The sequence below is a fragment of the Engraulis encrasicolus genome, chromosome 11 (assembly GCF_034702125.1).
Source record: "Engraulis encrasicolus isolate BLACKSEA-1 chromosome 11, IST_EnEncr_1.0, whole genome shotgun sequence".
Classification (NCBI taxonomy): domain Eukaryota; kingdom Metazoa; phylum Chordata; class Actinopteri; order Clupeiformes; family Engraulidae; genus Engraulis; species Engraulis encrasicolus.
The window spans coordinates 56,653,813-56,667,909 of NC_085867.1; the positions used below are offsets into that span (position 1 = coordinate 56,653,813).

Genomic DNA, 14,097 nt, shown 5'->3' on the forward strand with positions numbered 1-14,097 from the left:
CGACCGATAGGGGTTTTTTAATGGCCGATGCGATACCGATATTTTTCCCATCACCCTTGGCCGATAACCGATACGGCCGATGCCGATATTTGAGGCCGATACGATATTGTTGAAAAAAGTTTTTAAAATGACAAAAATCAGTATCATTAAAAAAATCCTATAACACCACCTTTCCATCACACCATAACCTATGCAGCATTATACAGTATATCCACCTAAAAAGGAATACATAAAACAAATTCAAAGGACTGTGGCTTGACAGTGGTGCAATAACATAGAGCTTTTCTGTAAATTAGAGAAATGTTGGGGATGACCCCAAGATTATTATGGGTTTAAATATTAAGGCCTATTTTTTCACCTGTAGGCCTAGGCCTACTGTACTTGATTTACTAGCCTTTGAAGCATGTTTAATAAATCAATCAAATAAATAACAAACAAAAGCCCAAAATAACAAACCAAAGAAATGCAAACAAAACATAGACAAGTAAATCCATTTTCTAAAACCAAAACCCCTTATTTTCATATTATAAAATACATTGCAAAGAATCCCAGTGAAAACACCCCTGTACAAAATGGTTTGGTCCGCCAAACCACGGACACCCCTCTATTTTACTTAGATTGGAACATTCACTTATTGCTGAACGAGGAAGTGGCAATATGCTGGTGACCTGGGCTACAATTCTCGAAACCTTTGTTGCTAACTAACGTAGCAACTAACGACTCAGGGGCGACAAAACTGTTTCTGGAACACTTCGTTCGGACTTACAAAGTCCCAATGTTTACAAGTAATGTAGTTAGTCGTTCGTCCGATGCTGAAGCGAACGACTCAGGTGTTGCTGCAAAACGAAGTAGGGGCTGTTCATCAGTACTACTGTCGGAATTGGAACGAATAGCATGGTTAGCTAGTTCACCTTTGTTTTGGGATACACGTCACTCTTGCTCGTGGTTTTGGGCGGGTTCAGGCAGAGTTCAAGCAACATCAATCGATTACTGCCACCAAGTGCACAAGCCTCTGACCCACACTACACCAAAATGTCTAGTCATGGTACGAACAGGGCTGAAAAAAATCCCACACCAACACAGTGTTCAAATATGGGAAGAAATATATTGTCCAAATATACAGTAGCAGGCCTAGGAAATTCCATATTCCACAATCATGCTTCACGAGCTCCGATCAATCAAAGTGGCGCCAATAAAAGAACCCTGTTTGATTACCATCGGGATTTGAACCCACGCCAAAAACAGCATCTCGCATGAATGCAAAATATTTAACCACTCACCTATCTCCACACATGACGGAATGAAGAGTATATTTTGATTAAACTCCAATAAGCATAGGCTACATGGAAATGTGCTACATGTAGGCCTAGTTGTTATTATGAAATGCGTTGTTCACTAATTAAAAAAAGGCCACCAGTGTGCGGTGATCCTTCTCGTTTTCCTTGCTTTGTAGGCTATGTCTTGGTCTGCAATAACTCCAAACTACATCATAGGCTACAACAAGTTCAAAAATGGACATTATGCAACTGCATAGCCTGTTGGAATAGTGCGTAATGGAAAGGCACTCGGAAAGGCGAGCGTGATGACAAGAACTGGACACTTCGTCACGTTAGTTCTTATTTCATTGTATTCATATTCTTCTTTTCATTTTAATTCTACTATTTTAATATAAGCCTGTCACAAGCAGCCGGCCAATAGGCTACTGTTAAAACAAATGTTGTTTCAGCAGTGAGCACACTCCAAATAGCGTCATGGCCCATGGCGCGCGAAATGTTCATTATGCAGTCAGGGGGATGAGAAAGCAACACAGCGCATCATGTCCTTATTTCTCTCTGTGTGTAAATTGGGCCATCGTTTTGTGTCTTTGTAAACTGCAGGTGAAAAGCAGTTAGTTACTTGGCCTTAATGTGACTGCGAGGCTCGGATGCCACAGTTCCACACGCGCTCACAACAGCACGCGTGGATAGGCCACTTTACGCACGCAGAGAGAGGGTGAAAAACAGTTGCGCAGAGGAATAGGCACCTGCGCTTAATGTATCTTACTGAGGGAATCGAAATCTTGTACAGGTAGATACTGAAAACGCAGCTGCGATTATGCCTTCGCGCTTATCATGCTCTTGCTCTTCAGTCATTGATGGCGATGTGTAGGTGTTGGTTACTGCATTTAATGGGGTGGATTTTGGGGATATGATTGTGTTGACAGGTCTTTTCCGACGTTGAAGGACTTTGAACGTGCCATGTTAGACATTGACGGCCCCTTCCATAGGACTACTACATCCATCCATCCCTTCCTGTGCGTCTTTAGGCTACAACGGCAATAAGGGCAGTTCCACCTTAGCTTACGTTGTGCGTAAAGACGTGCTGACTGGGAAATGACATAAACATCCTGATGTGTTTCTCTTGTCCCACACATTGGGTTACCAACTCCTTTGCCAAATTTCACAATTAAAATAAACTCTAAATAAATTACTTCATCTTGCATGTTGTTGATATGCATCTCCTTTACTTATGTAAATAACTTCTTTGGTCTACATTGTATTGCATGTTACAGTTTTTATGCTTTTAAGTTGTGTCCCACAACATGCGCGCAACCCTGTGACCATAGGGAATTTTAGCTGGCAGGGAAAGAGATAAAAACATTTGCCTACTGTCACAAAGGAAGTTTCATTACAAGGACATTTTCTGCCCACATGGCAAGACCGAGGGTGAATTCTCCAACAATTTTTAAGGTTTGTTGTGTGCGTCACTCAGTGAACGCAACCCTGTTACTCATATTGTAAGACTAACATTGAGTAGAGTCAAAATTTACTTTATATATTTATATAACCATGTTTGTCCTTGATCTTGTACACATAGATTCATTTTACAGTTAGCATCATTTCCTGGGGTAAACCACAACTTAGCCTAGATTTGCAACCCTGTTACTGTTGTATTTTTACTACATTGATGAATCACATTTCTACCTGTTGTGTCTTCATGGAAGTTGTATTTTCATGGAAGCATTTCAGTAATCCTGTGTAATGGCCTCATATTCATGGCATTTTATAGTTTTTTTTTTTACAGATTTTCATTCAACCCCTGCAACCCTGTTACTCAACCTCAACCCTGTTTCTGTAACATTTTTAGCTAAAATAATGTTGTATAATATCCTTTTCCTGCAAATGTCAATAACACTGCCCTTTAAATAGTTTGAATCATTCATTCTATGTACAGTTCAACAAATATCTGAAAATAAAACTATAAAAATAGAAACACAACACATACGAATTTTAAGATTTCAGTTACGAAAGACTTTGAAAGTCAATATAATGTGAGGAAACCAGCAATTACCTAAAAGTATATGATAATTCAATTGTATATGTCTTTCTTTACATGATGGCAAAATATTAAAAAATATATATATATATATAATTTTTACAGGATTTCAAGTATTGGTAACAGGGTTGCACCAAATATATTGCATACCAACTTAAGCCTCTAATTTAAAAAACTGCTTTGATACCTGATCTTAACGAATCAAACTTTTTAATAGTACATTACCTGTAGTTAATGGATATATCGCAAAAATGATCAAATTGGAGATCAATTTTTCAGAAGTGACCACCCCTGAAATGTAGGCCTACCAAAATCCTGGAATGTCCCATTTGCCAAAATTTGATTCATCCCAACCTGCTTCAGAATGGCAAGTCGCCTGCATGCCCGACCACATCCTTAAAAGCACCAAAAACGAACATTTAAAAAAAAAAAAATCAACTCACCAGAGTAGTTACTGGTCTTCACTGGTCATCCATATTAAATATTGCAGTAAACATAAAAAAAACGGTCAGGGGAGTTCTAGAACATTGCAGACAACTCGGAAATGAGGCTTAATGTTGAAAATACCGCAGTTATCCTTTAAGTTCATATGCGAGTCAAGGTACAGTAGGTGAGCAAATATTTTTGGCAATATAGTGTATATCATTCTGTGTTGCCATACTATTCAGTATAAACAAGTTTCTAAGTTTTAAATGTAATTTGAATGTGATTTTGTCTGTTTTCCGCCTGTCAGGATTTTAACTACTTTTTTGCCATTTGCTTCAGATATGCACTTTTGTCCCTTGCATTTGCTCTCTTCTTTCCTGTCTGTCCAGCAATATACATGTATTTCTTGTTATTATCTCTGTATATGTTTGTGCCATTTGTGTGTGTGTGTGTGTGTGTGTGTGTGTGTGTGTGTGTGTGTGTGTGTGTGTGTGTGTGTGTGTGTGTGTGTGTGTGTGTGTCTGCGTGTGTGTGTGTGTGTCTGTGCGTGTGTGCGTGTGTGTGTGTGTGTTGTGCCTGCATGCAATTGTTGATGCTTCAACAGATCGCAGCAGAGTGTGACCAGGTGGGGACTGTCTCTATCTTTGTCATGAACCTCCCGTTCTGTTCTGTCCAGAGCCGTAGATACCACAGAGTTACCCTATGCTTTGATCTCTGGTCACATGGTTTTATGCTAGCCTCAAAGGTTCCTGGCAAACCCATCTCTGCCATACGTTTGTGTTAGCATGGCAAGGTTATGTGTAATAATTCCACAAATATGGCTGTGCTGTTATTGACCTGACACAACTTACCATTTAAGGAAATTACGCAGTTCGTTGTAATCATGTGCTTTAAAAAATGTGCAAAAATGGTTGTTTTATCAATTGCTCTCAGGAATCCTCAATTATACTCTATGGAAATGAACACTATATCCGGAACCTTGTGAAGGCTGTGTAAAATCGTGAGATCGGCAATGTGTGACCATATACACTCACCAGCCACTTTATTAGGAACAATTCTGTAGTGCTGGGTTTGACCCCCTTTTGCCTTCAGAACTGCCTGAACTTCCTGCAACAATACTCGGGTATGCTGTGACATTCCAACAAAGATAAATTGGTACTAATTGGCCCAATTTGTGCTAAGAAAATATCCTTATACCATTATATCTCCGGCCAGAAAGGTCGATGTAAGGCAGGGTCAATCCATGTTTTCATGTTGTTGACGCCAAATTCTGACCATTCCACCTGAGTGTTGCAGTTGATATCAAGACTCATCAGACCAGGCAACATTTTTTCCAATCTTAGTGTTGTTTATGGTGAGCCAGTGTAAATTGTTGCCTCGTTTTCCTGTTCTTAGCTGACAGGAGTGGCACCAAATGTGATTTTCTGCTGCTGTAGCCCATTTGCTGCAAGATTTGAGGCACTGTGTAATCAGAGATTCTCTTATGCATACCTCAGTTGTAATGAGTGATTGTCTGACTCAATGTTGCCTTTGTATCAGTTCAAACCAGTCTGGCCATTCTCCTCTGACCTCTGCCACCAACAAGGCATTTTTGCCCACACAACAGCCGCTCAGTGTATTTTTTTTCTTTTCTTCTAAACCCATTCTTTCTAAACCCTAGAGATGGTTGTGTGTGAATATCCCAGTGAAATACTCAAATGAAGCCCTATCGGCACCAACAGCCATGCCATGTTCAAAGTAGTATTAGTAGGGGCTCTAAGCCGAGAAATCGTTACGCGCTGGATAGAAGCATATAATTCGGTACACATGTTCCTTGAGTGATTTGAAGACATCCTAGAAGGGGTGCCCCTGGAAAAAAAATTGCCTACCATGTCATATACAATATGTCATGTTGGTAATGCATTACATTGTTATTACATGGCATTATACTTAGCTGAAAATGTTAATATAGTCCTCAGCAGAGATGAAGCAAGGGTAGTCTGCTTGACCAGATTGATAAAACTACAAAATGTACATAGTGTGAAAGTATGGGTGAGTCTGTGCTTACGTGCTTGACAGCATGTAACATTGTGAACGATTTGAGAAGATTCTTGGTCTGAATTAAAATGAGCATTGCCCACACTAAAACTATGGTGAGAATAGACTGCTCCTAATGCTCGATCTGAATGGGATAGTGTCAGTGCAAGATGCCCTAGGTAGCAGGTTCTCCATCCTCTAATTTCCATAACAGATAGACGTATTTTATTTGTATGAGAGAGGGTAAAAGACAGGACCTTTCCATATGTATGAAGAACCCCATAAGATCACCTAATTCTATATTTTTACAAGGCATTGTGCATATTGTGAGAGCATTTCAGTCATCTTTAGAATGGCATTACAGATTACTCAATATAGGCCTACATGTATGCCACAGTATGGCTTCAGTTTAAATTAAATGGAAATGATTTCTTAGTATATGTTGAGTAAGAAGACAGAGGTGAATTGTTTTTTTTTATTTGCAGACAAGTCCTCACCTAGTACTTTTGCCAAAAGTTGTATTAGTTAGCTCAGTAATCATTGAGTACTTAAGTTGCTATCAAAACTGACAGCTGATGGACAACATGTACCGTAGGTCTTGTGCCACCCTTACCCATAGGAGAAATATCTATATAGAAAAACAATTATCATATGAAAGTAAATCATTACCTGTACTCATTTTCTTGATAGAGTAGAGAGTAGAGAGTAGAGAAACTTTATTGATCCCCAGGGGGAAATTCAGGTGTCAAGTAGCTACATAAAAACAAACACAGACACACACAGACACACAGACACACAGACACACACACATATGAAGAGGTTCCAGATCTGGGCCAGCTCTGGCATCTCAGGCAGTCCAATCCCCAATAATGATGTCCTTCTTAGTGTCCTTCTGTATACTGTTAAACAGTTGAATGGCCCAAGGGACAAAGGACCTCCTTAGCCTGTCTGTCCTGCAGGTGAAAGCACGGAGTCTGTGACTGAACAGACTCAGTTGGTTAGTGAAGGTGGCGTTAAGGGGGTGATGCTGATTGTCCATAATAGAGTCCAGTCTGCTCAGTGTTCTGCTCTCAGCTGTTGAGGTGAGTGACTGCAGCTCCATGCCCACCACTGACCCCGCCTTCCTCACCAGTCTGTCAAGGCGTGCAGCATCTCTCTTCCTAATGCTTCCACCCCAGCAAGTCACAGCGTAGAAGAGCACACTGGCCATGACAGACTGGTAGAACATAAGCAGAAGTTGGCTGCAGACATTGAAGGACCTCAGCCTTCTTAGGAAATAGAGCCTGCTTTGGCCTTTCCTGTAAAGTGCTTCAGAATTTGTGGACCAGTCCAGCTTATTGTCAAGGTGCACTCCAAAGTACTTGTAAGTACAGACAGGTCCTCCACATTCTCTCACCCCCAATAGAAACAGGCACCAAGGGCGGGTGGAGCGCCTGAAATCGATCACCATTTCCTTGGTTTTGGTGGTGTTCAGGTGCAGCTGATTGTTTTGGCACCATCCTACAAAGTCATCCACCAATCCCCTGAACTCCTCTTCCTGACCGTCCTCTTATACACCCCACAATTGCAGTGTCATCTGAAAACTTCTGCATGTGACATGTCCCAGAATTGTAGCTGAAGTCATTGGTATACAGGGTGAAGAGCACGGGGGAGAGAACCGTTCCTTGTGGCGCTCCTGTGCTGCTAATCACTGTCTCCGATGTTATGTCACCCATCCTCACAAACTGGGGCCGCTCTGTGAGGTAATCAGTTATCCAAGTCACCAGGCTAGGCTGCACTCCAATCCGCACCAATTTCTCTCTCAGCAGCATGGTTGTATGGTGTTGAATGCGCTGGAGAAGTCAAAANACATGATTCTCACAGTACAGCCACCCTTATCCAAGTGAGCATGTACCCTGTGAAGAAGATACAGGATAGCATCCTCCACTCCCACGTTCTCTTGGTAGGCGAACTGCAGAGGATCCAGTGCGTGGCGTACCTGGGGTTTGAGAAAGTTGCGCAGCAGCACTCGTTCAAAAGTTTTCATTAGGTGTTGAGGTGAGGGCAACCGGTCTGTAATCATTAAGTTTCTTTGGGGTGAGTTTCTTTGGAACAGGTACCAGGCATTACGTTTTCCACAAGATAGGAACTTTGCTTTCTTGTAGACTCCTATTGAAAAGGTGATGAAAGGCTCAGCTAATTCCTCAGCACATGTCTTTAGCAGTCTTGCACAGATGCCATCAGGGCCGGCTGCCTTGGACTTAAGTCTTTTCAGTGTCCCTCTAACTTGATCCAGTGGTGAATTGTCGGCTGTGGGAGTGCTGGTTGGGGTAAGGGGGGAGTGGGAAAGGGGTGGGTGGTGGGTAAGTTGTTCCAAGACGCAGAAGTGAGGAGCAGGGGAGGGGGATAGAGGTAGTGGGGATTTGTGAGTCTGCTGTGTCCATTGGTGGGGGTACTGCTGCATTGTTGATGGTGGTGGGAGTGGTGACCATAGGCAGAGTAGGAGGGTGTGGGGATGAAGTGTCCCTGTTCGTGAAGCAGGGTGAAGGAGTAACGGGAGTGAGGGGTTGTGAGTGGGTGAGATGGGAGCCTGCTGAAGAGTGGTTGTCAAGTGTGGGCTGGGGGGATTCAGGGGCTATAGAGGTGACAAGGGAAATGCTGCCCTCTGTGCCAGAGTTTCCAAACCGGTTGTAAAAATGGTTTAAATCATTGGACATTGATAGATCACCCTCTGCCATACATCTCTTCTTTCCACACCCAGTGATTTTTTTAATCCCCTGCCATGCCTCTCTAGCATTGTCCTTCATTTTAATTTCCACCTTCTTCCCATATGCCACCTTGGCCTCCTTCAGTCTGCTTTTGAGTTCTCGCTGTACACTCCTCAGTTCAGTCAAGTTTCCTTCCTTAAAAAGCTTCTTTTTCTTATTGAGGAGTTGCTTGACATCTCTGGTTACCCAGGGTTTGTTGTTGGGGTAGCAGCGAATCGTTTTTGTTGGTACAACAATGTCCATGCAGAAGTTTATGTAATCAGTAGTACATGCTGTGGCCTCATCCAGGTCATCACTGCCCTGCAGTATACTCCAGTCAGTGGTCTCGAAACAGTCTCTTAGTGCCTCCTCAGTTTCTGGTGTCCATTCTCTGAAAGTGTGTGTGGTAACTGGCAGTCTCTGTATTTTAGAGACGTACAGTGGCTGAAGATGGATCAGATTGTGGTCAGAGGAACCCAGTGGGGGAAGGGGGGTAGCACTGTATGCATCCTTCATGTTTGCATATAGAAGGTCAATTGTTTTATTTTTTTTCTTGTTGCACAGTCAACACACTGATGGAAGTTGGTGAGAGTGGAGTTGAGGGTAACGTGGTTAAAATCCCCAGTGATGGCAAAGAAAGCCTCGGTATGCTGTGTTTGTAGCCTCGCAACAGTTGTGTGAATGACGTCACATGCCGTCTCGGGCGCCGCTCTCGGGGGGACATAGACGCAGATTATTATACAGTGTGAAAATTCTCTTGGAGTGTAGTAAGGACGTACGCTGATGGCCAGTAGCTCCACATCTTTACTACACACTGTTTCCTTCACCGTTACATGTCCGGGATGACAAAACTTGTGATTGATGTACATAATCAGTCCACCTCCTTTCTTTTTCCCTGAAAGTGCATTGTCTCTGTCAAGTCTAACTACGCTGAAGCCCGGTATGTCAACATTACAAGTAGGAGTGAGACTAGTTAGCCATGTTTCCGTGAAGCAAATTAGACTCGCTTCTCTAAACAGTTTTTGGTTTCTTACCAGGGCAGTCAGCTCGTCCGTTTTGTTGGTTAGCGAATTCACGTTTCCCATAATAATTGCTGGAACAGAGGGCTTATATCTCCATTTCTTCTCCCGTCGCTTGGCCTTGACTGCGACCCCTGCTCTGCATCCACGAAAGCTGAAAACTTCTTTTGGAATATCCACATGAACAGCGGCAGAATCAGCAAACTTCCGCAGATCCATCAGCTGGCTGCGCGAGTAAACAATGTTGCAGCGTCCATAGCAACGCACAGACTTCTCCATATCGGAATAAATAACTTCTTGTCCACGTTAAAAAATAAAAAAAACAAATTAATAATAATGTACAGAAAAACAACAAATAAACGCTAATCTAAGAACTGGAAAATAAGTAATAAAACACAACACGAAAGACGACTAGAACAGACATAAAACAAGGAGCTACAAAACTTGCTGCCATTCTCGCTGGCGCATACGTCATCCATGATATACAAGGCACACAAATAGTCTGGGAGGAAGGATAGTCTATCATACCCCCCCCCCCAAACAAAATGCCACAAGACTTTTTTTAACCTTCAAGATTTTGAGTGGTAACAGTAACATAACTCATTCCCACTACACCCTTTTGCATAATATTGTACATGTCCTCAGAATGCTCTACATGTTTCAGTTCTATGTAGTTGTACTGTACAGGACAGTACAGTGCAGTGCAGTACAGTACAGTACAGTACAGTAGCATACAGAACGGTGCAGTACAATAAAGTAGAGTATAGTACAGTACAGTACCGTAGCATACAGTACGGTGCAGTACACTACAGTACAGTAGCATACAGTACGGTGCAGTATAATAAAGTACAGTAGAGTATAGTACAGTACAGTACAGTAGCATACAGTACGGTGCAGTACAGTACAGTACAGTAGCATACAGTTCGGTGCAGTATAATAAAGTACAGTAGAGTATAGTACAGTACAGTACGGTACAGTAGCATACAGTACGGTGCAGCACAGTACAGTAGTAAAACTACGGTGCAGTATAGTAAAGTAAAGTACAGTACAGTACAGTACAGTAGCATACAGTACGGTGCAGTCTAGTTAAGTACAGTACAGTACAGTAGCATACAGTACGGTGCAGTCTAGTACAATACAGTACAGTACAGTACAGTACAGTATAATACAGTAGCATACTGCACGGTGCAGTAGAGTACAGTACGGTATATCACATTACAGTACAATACAGTACAGTAGAGTACAGTACAGTAGAGTACAGTACAGTGCAATACAGTAGAGTACAGTATAGTCTTGATGACTTTTAGGCTACTTTGACTTTAGCCCTCCAAAGCCAATAGGATTTCCACATGCTGTTGTTTTAAGTTTTTGAAAGACTATTTTAGTAGCCTATGTGAGAGAGGGAAGGCAGGCAGACATGTTTTAAATAAAGGACCACACCCACAAATAAAAAATAACCAGCAAACAATAAATTAAATGGTTAGGTAGCCAACATGTCATCTAGATTAAAGCCAAAAGTAGATGAAAAACAGACATATTACCATTTTGCTCTTTTAAAATATAAAGTATCTGTCAATATACTGTATATATGATATATTCATAAATGCCCTTATCACTCCATTGTACACTTAGGACTGAGATATACATATCTGAACATCAGCATACATTTTATTTTGTAATGGCCTATAGTAAATCATCCAAGCTGTCACTGACACTTGATATGTACATGTATTATTGACTTGATTGATATGAATATTTCAGTTGGACTCCTAGGCTTAAATCATTGAGGGGGTCCTAAGGAAGTAGTAGTAGTTTGTGTGTGTGTGCGCATGTGTAAGTGGGATTAAAATTATTGTTTGCCATCTATCTTTGTCTGAAGAGCAGACTGAGTGTCTGAACCTGCTAATGCTAGCATGCTAACATTGGGAGAGTTATGTGTGGCCCAGTTCAAGGGTTTATCTCTTCTCCCCTTAATTTTCTAACCACAATTTTCTTTTTGGATTTTATAGATATGACCCACTGCAAGTTTTTAAAACTCTTAATGAATGTTGGTTCAATAGCTAACTGCCCAGAAATTAGCTCTCAATTGTAGAGTGATCTCATTCTGACCATGGTTTTTATGATTTTCCTCTTTTTGAATCTAAATAACACATATATAACATTGTTTTTATGGTAGGTTTTGCACATATTTTCAAAGTTCAGTTTGTACACATCACACACAAATAGGTGGAATGGCCCATACACCATTATGTCCAGGCGGTACAGCATTTTACTACTATTGGCTCGTTTTGGGAAGCCATCTTGGATTTACCCCATAAAAATGACCCTAATGACATTGAAATTTGGGGCACCCCTTCTGAAATGATGGAGAACACCCTAAGGAAGGTCTACACCGATTTTGGTGCTTCTATCCAGCGCGTAACGATTAGGCCCTTTTTGGACGGTAAGAGCCCCAGCTATCTAGCCTTTCTTCCCCATTATGATGATCTGTTTGAACTGCATCAGATCATCTCGACCATGTCTACATGCACAAGCATTGCAGCTACCATGATTGACTGATCAGAAATCTACTTCCTTGAACAGTGCGTTTCTAATAAAGTGGCCAGTGAGTGTATGGACAAATTTCGCCGCCATTTTCCACAGATGGACCAGAGCGGGATCCTATAGCAACAGTCTAACTCTTTATATAGATGGCTCTGGTTCTATTCTGTTGTTCTGTTGTCTCTTCTCTTCTTACTCCACTCCTGCTCTGCCTTCTCTCTGCCTATTTTCCATCTCACTTAAAAAAAAAGAATCATGGGTAGCTACCCCACCCTGCCCTCTAACTTCTGCCCCTTTCAGAGGCGGACAGTGCTTCCGTGATTCATCCTGATAGCTTTCAGGGGATCACCCCTAACTGAAGGAACAATTTACAGTACTTACTACTACTACTGCTACTACTACTACTACTAGTACTACTACGTGAATATGGAATAACTTTTTATTTGTCATTGTAACAAGTAAAACGAAATTGAGCATTCCTTGTTGAGTGAAGCAAATAAAGTAAAAAGGTTAAAAATTACTTAAGTAGTAGTAGTTGTTGTAGTAGTAGTGATGGTGCATACTAGGTAGTAGTCCTAACAGTGGGTCAGGTATAGAGTCAGTGTAGTAGTAGTGTACAGTAGGTCAGTGTAGTGTCACTGTCGTGTCAGGCTTCTTGCAGGGAGATGTTGACACTGAATATTCATAGAAAAATCACCAGTGAATGTGATATCCATCCATGTCAGAAAACAGAGTTTAAAGCCTTATGGAGAATATTATGGAGAATATCCAAAGATAATTTTTCAAATGTTACATTTGTATGAAATGCGGGTTTTTTCCCTGTTTTTTGTTTTGTTTTTACAAACAGTGATCATATTTTTATGTTGTTTCTTCTTTTTAATTATATGTCAAAAGAGAGGAGTTTTCACATACATGTACCTTTTAGCAGTGCATTTTTTGCTGCTACAGCAGGTCTATTAACATGACTTTTAAATTTGAAAATGTAGAATCAAAATTAAACATTGAACACTTTTACATTGTTTTAGCACATGTCCTGCTACAGGTATGTGATTGTAGCAAAAATGATTTTAGCAGAGTTTTATAGACTAGATACTAGACACTAACAAAACCACTCGCTATGGTAGCATTTACTAATTCAACTACTGTGCATTGCAATCTTGCCTCTGAAAGCTGTCATACATGCAGTATGGCATTAAAGATGGAAGGGTGGTCAGCTCTTTCCTCCTTGAATCCATGACATGACATGAGGGGCATGCTGATGAGAGCTCATCTGTTGGTTGGAGTATGTGAATGCGGACAAGTGTGTGCATGTCAGTGTGAAAACATATTTCTTTTCTACAATTGTGAGGGGAGAGATAATTGAAACAAAACCGCTGGTTCTTTTGGAAATCTGCCATTTTCTTTGTGCTGTGGCAGATACTGTTACACTTGAACAGTACACAAACTAAGGCACATGTAGCAAAGTAAAGTAAAGTAAAGTAAAGTAAAGTAAAGTAAAGTAAAGTAAAGTAAAGTAAAGTCAGTTGTTTTCTCCTGCATTCATCCATTCTCACTTGCACACATGTGCACATAAAAAACACGGGCAGCAGTAAAGTCACATGACATGAAAATACACAAAATGACCACTATGTGGCATATACCCCCTCCCTCTCTCTCTCTCTCTCTCTCTCTCTCTCTCTCTCTCTCTCTCTCACACACACACACACACACACACACACACACACACACACACACACACACACACACACACACACACGCACACACACACACACACACACACACACACACACACACACACACACACACACACACACACACACACACACACACACACACACACACACACACACACACAACAATGTTGTTGACATGACAAATGTCAAGTTGCGAAAAGTCATAATATTATAAACATCTGTCAGCTCAGAGCGGAGTAATACAATATGATGCACTAACTCTATTAAGTATGTGTAACGGAGGCTAACTAGCACAGAGTTGGCGTGGAACGTTGGTAAACCTCCCTCCGATAGCCTCATACAGTCTCGTGCCGTTGGGCC

The 14,097-nt window shown here is 41.3% G+C and overlaps 1 protein-coding gene across 2 annotated transcripts in view; it reads left to right on the forward strand.

Moving 5' to 3' along the window:
- cacna1bb (calcium channel, voltage-dependent, N type, alpha 1B subunit, b) overlaps positions 1 to 14,097 on the forward strand; it is a 400,044-nt gene that overhangs the window by 181,360 nt on the left and 204,587 nt on the right. The gene's annotated exons all lie outside the window — the stretch shown is intronic.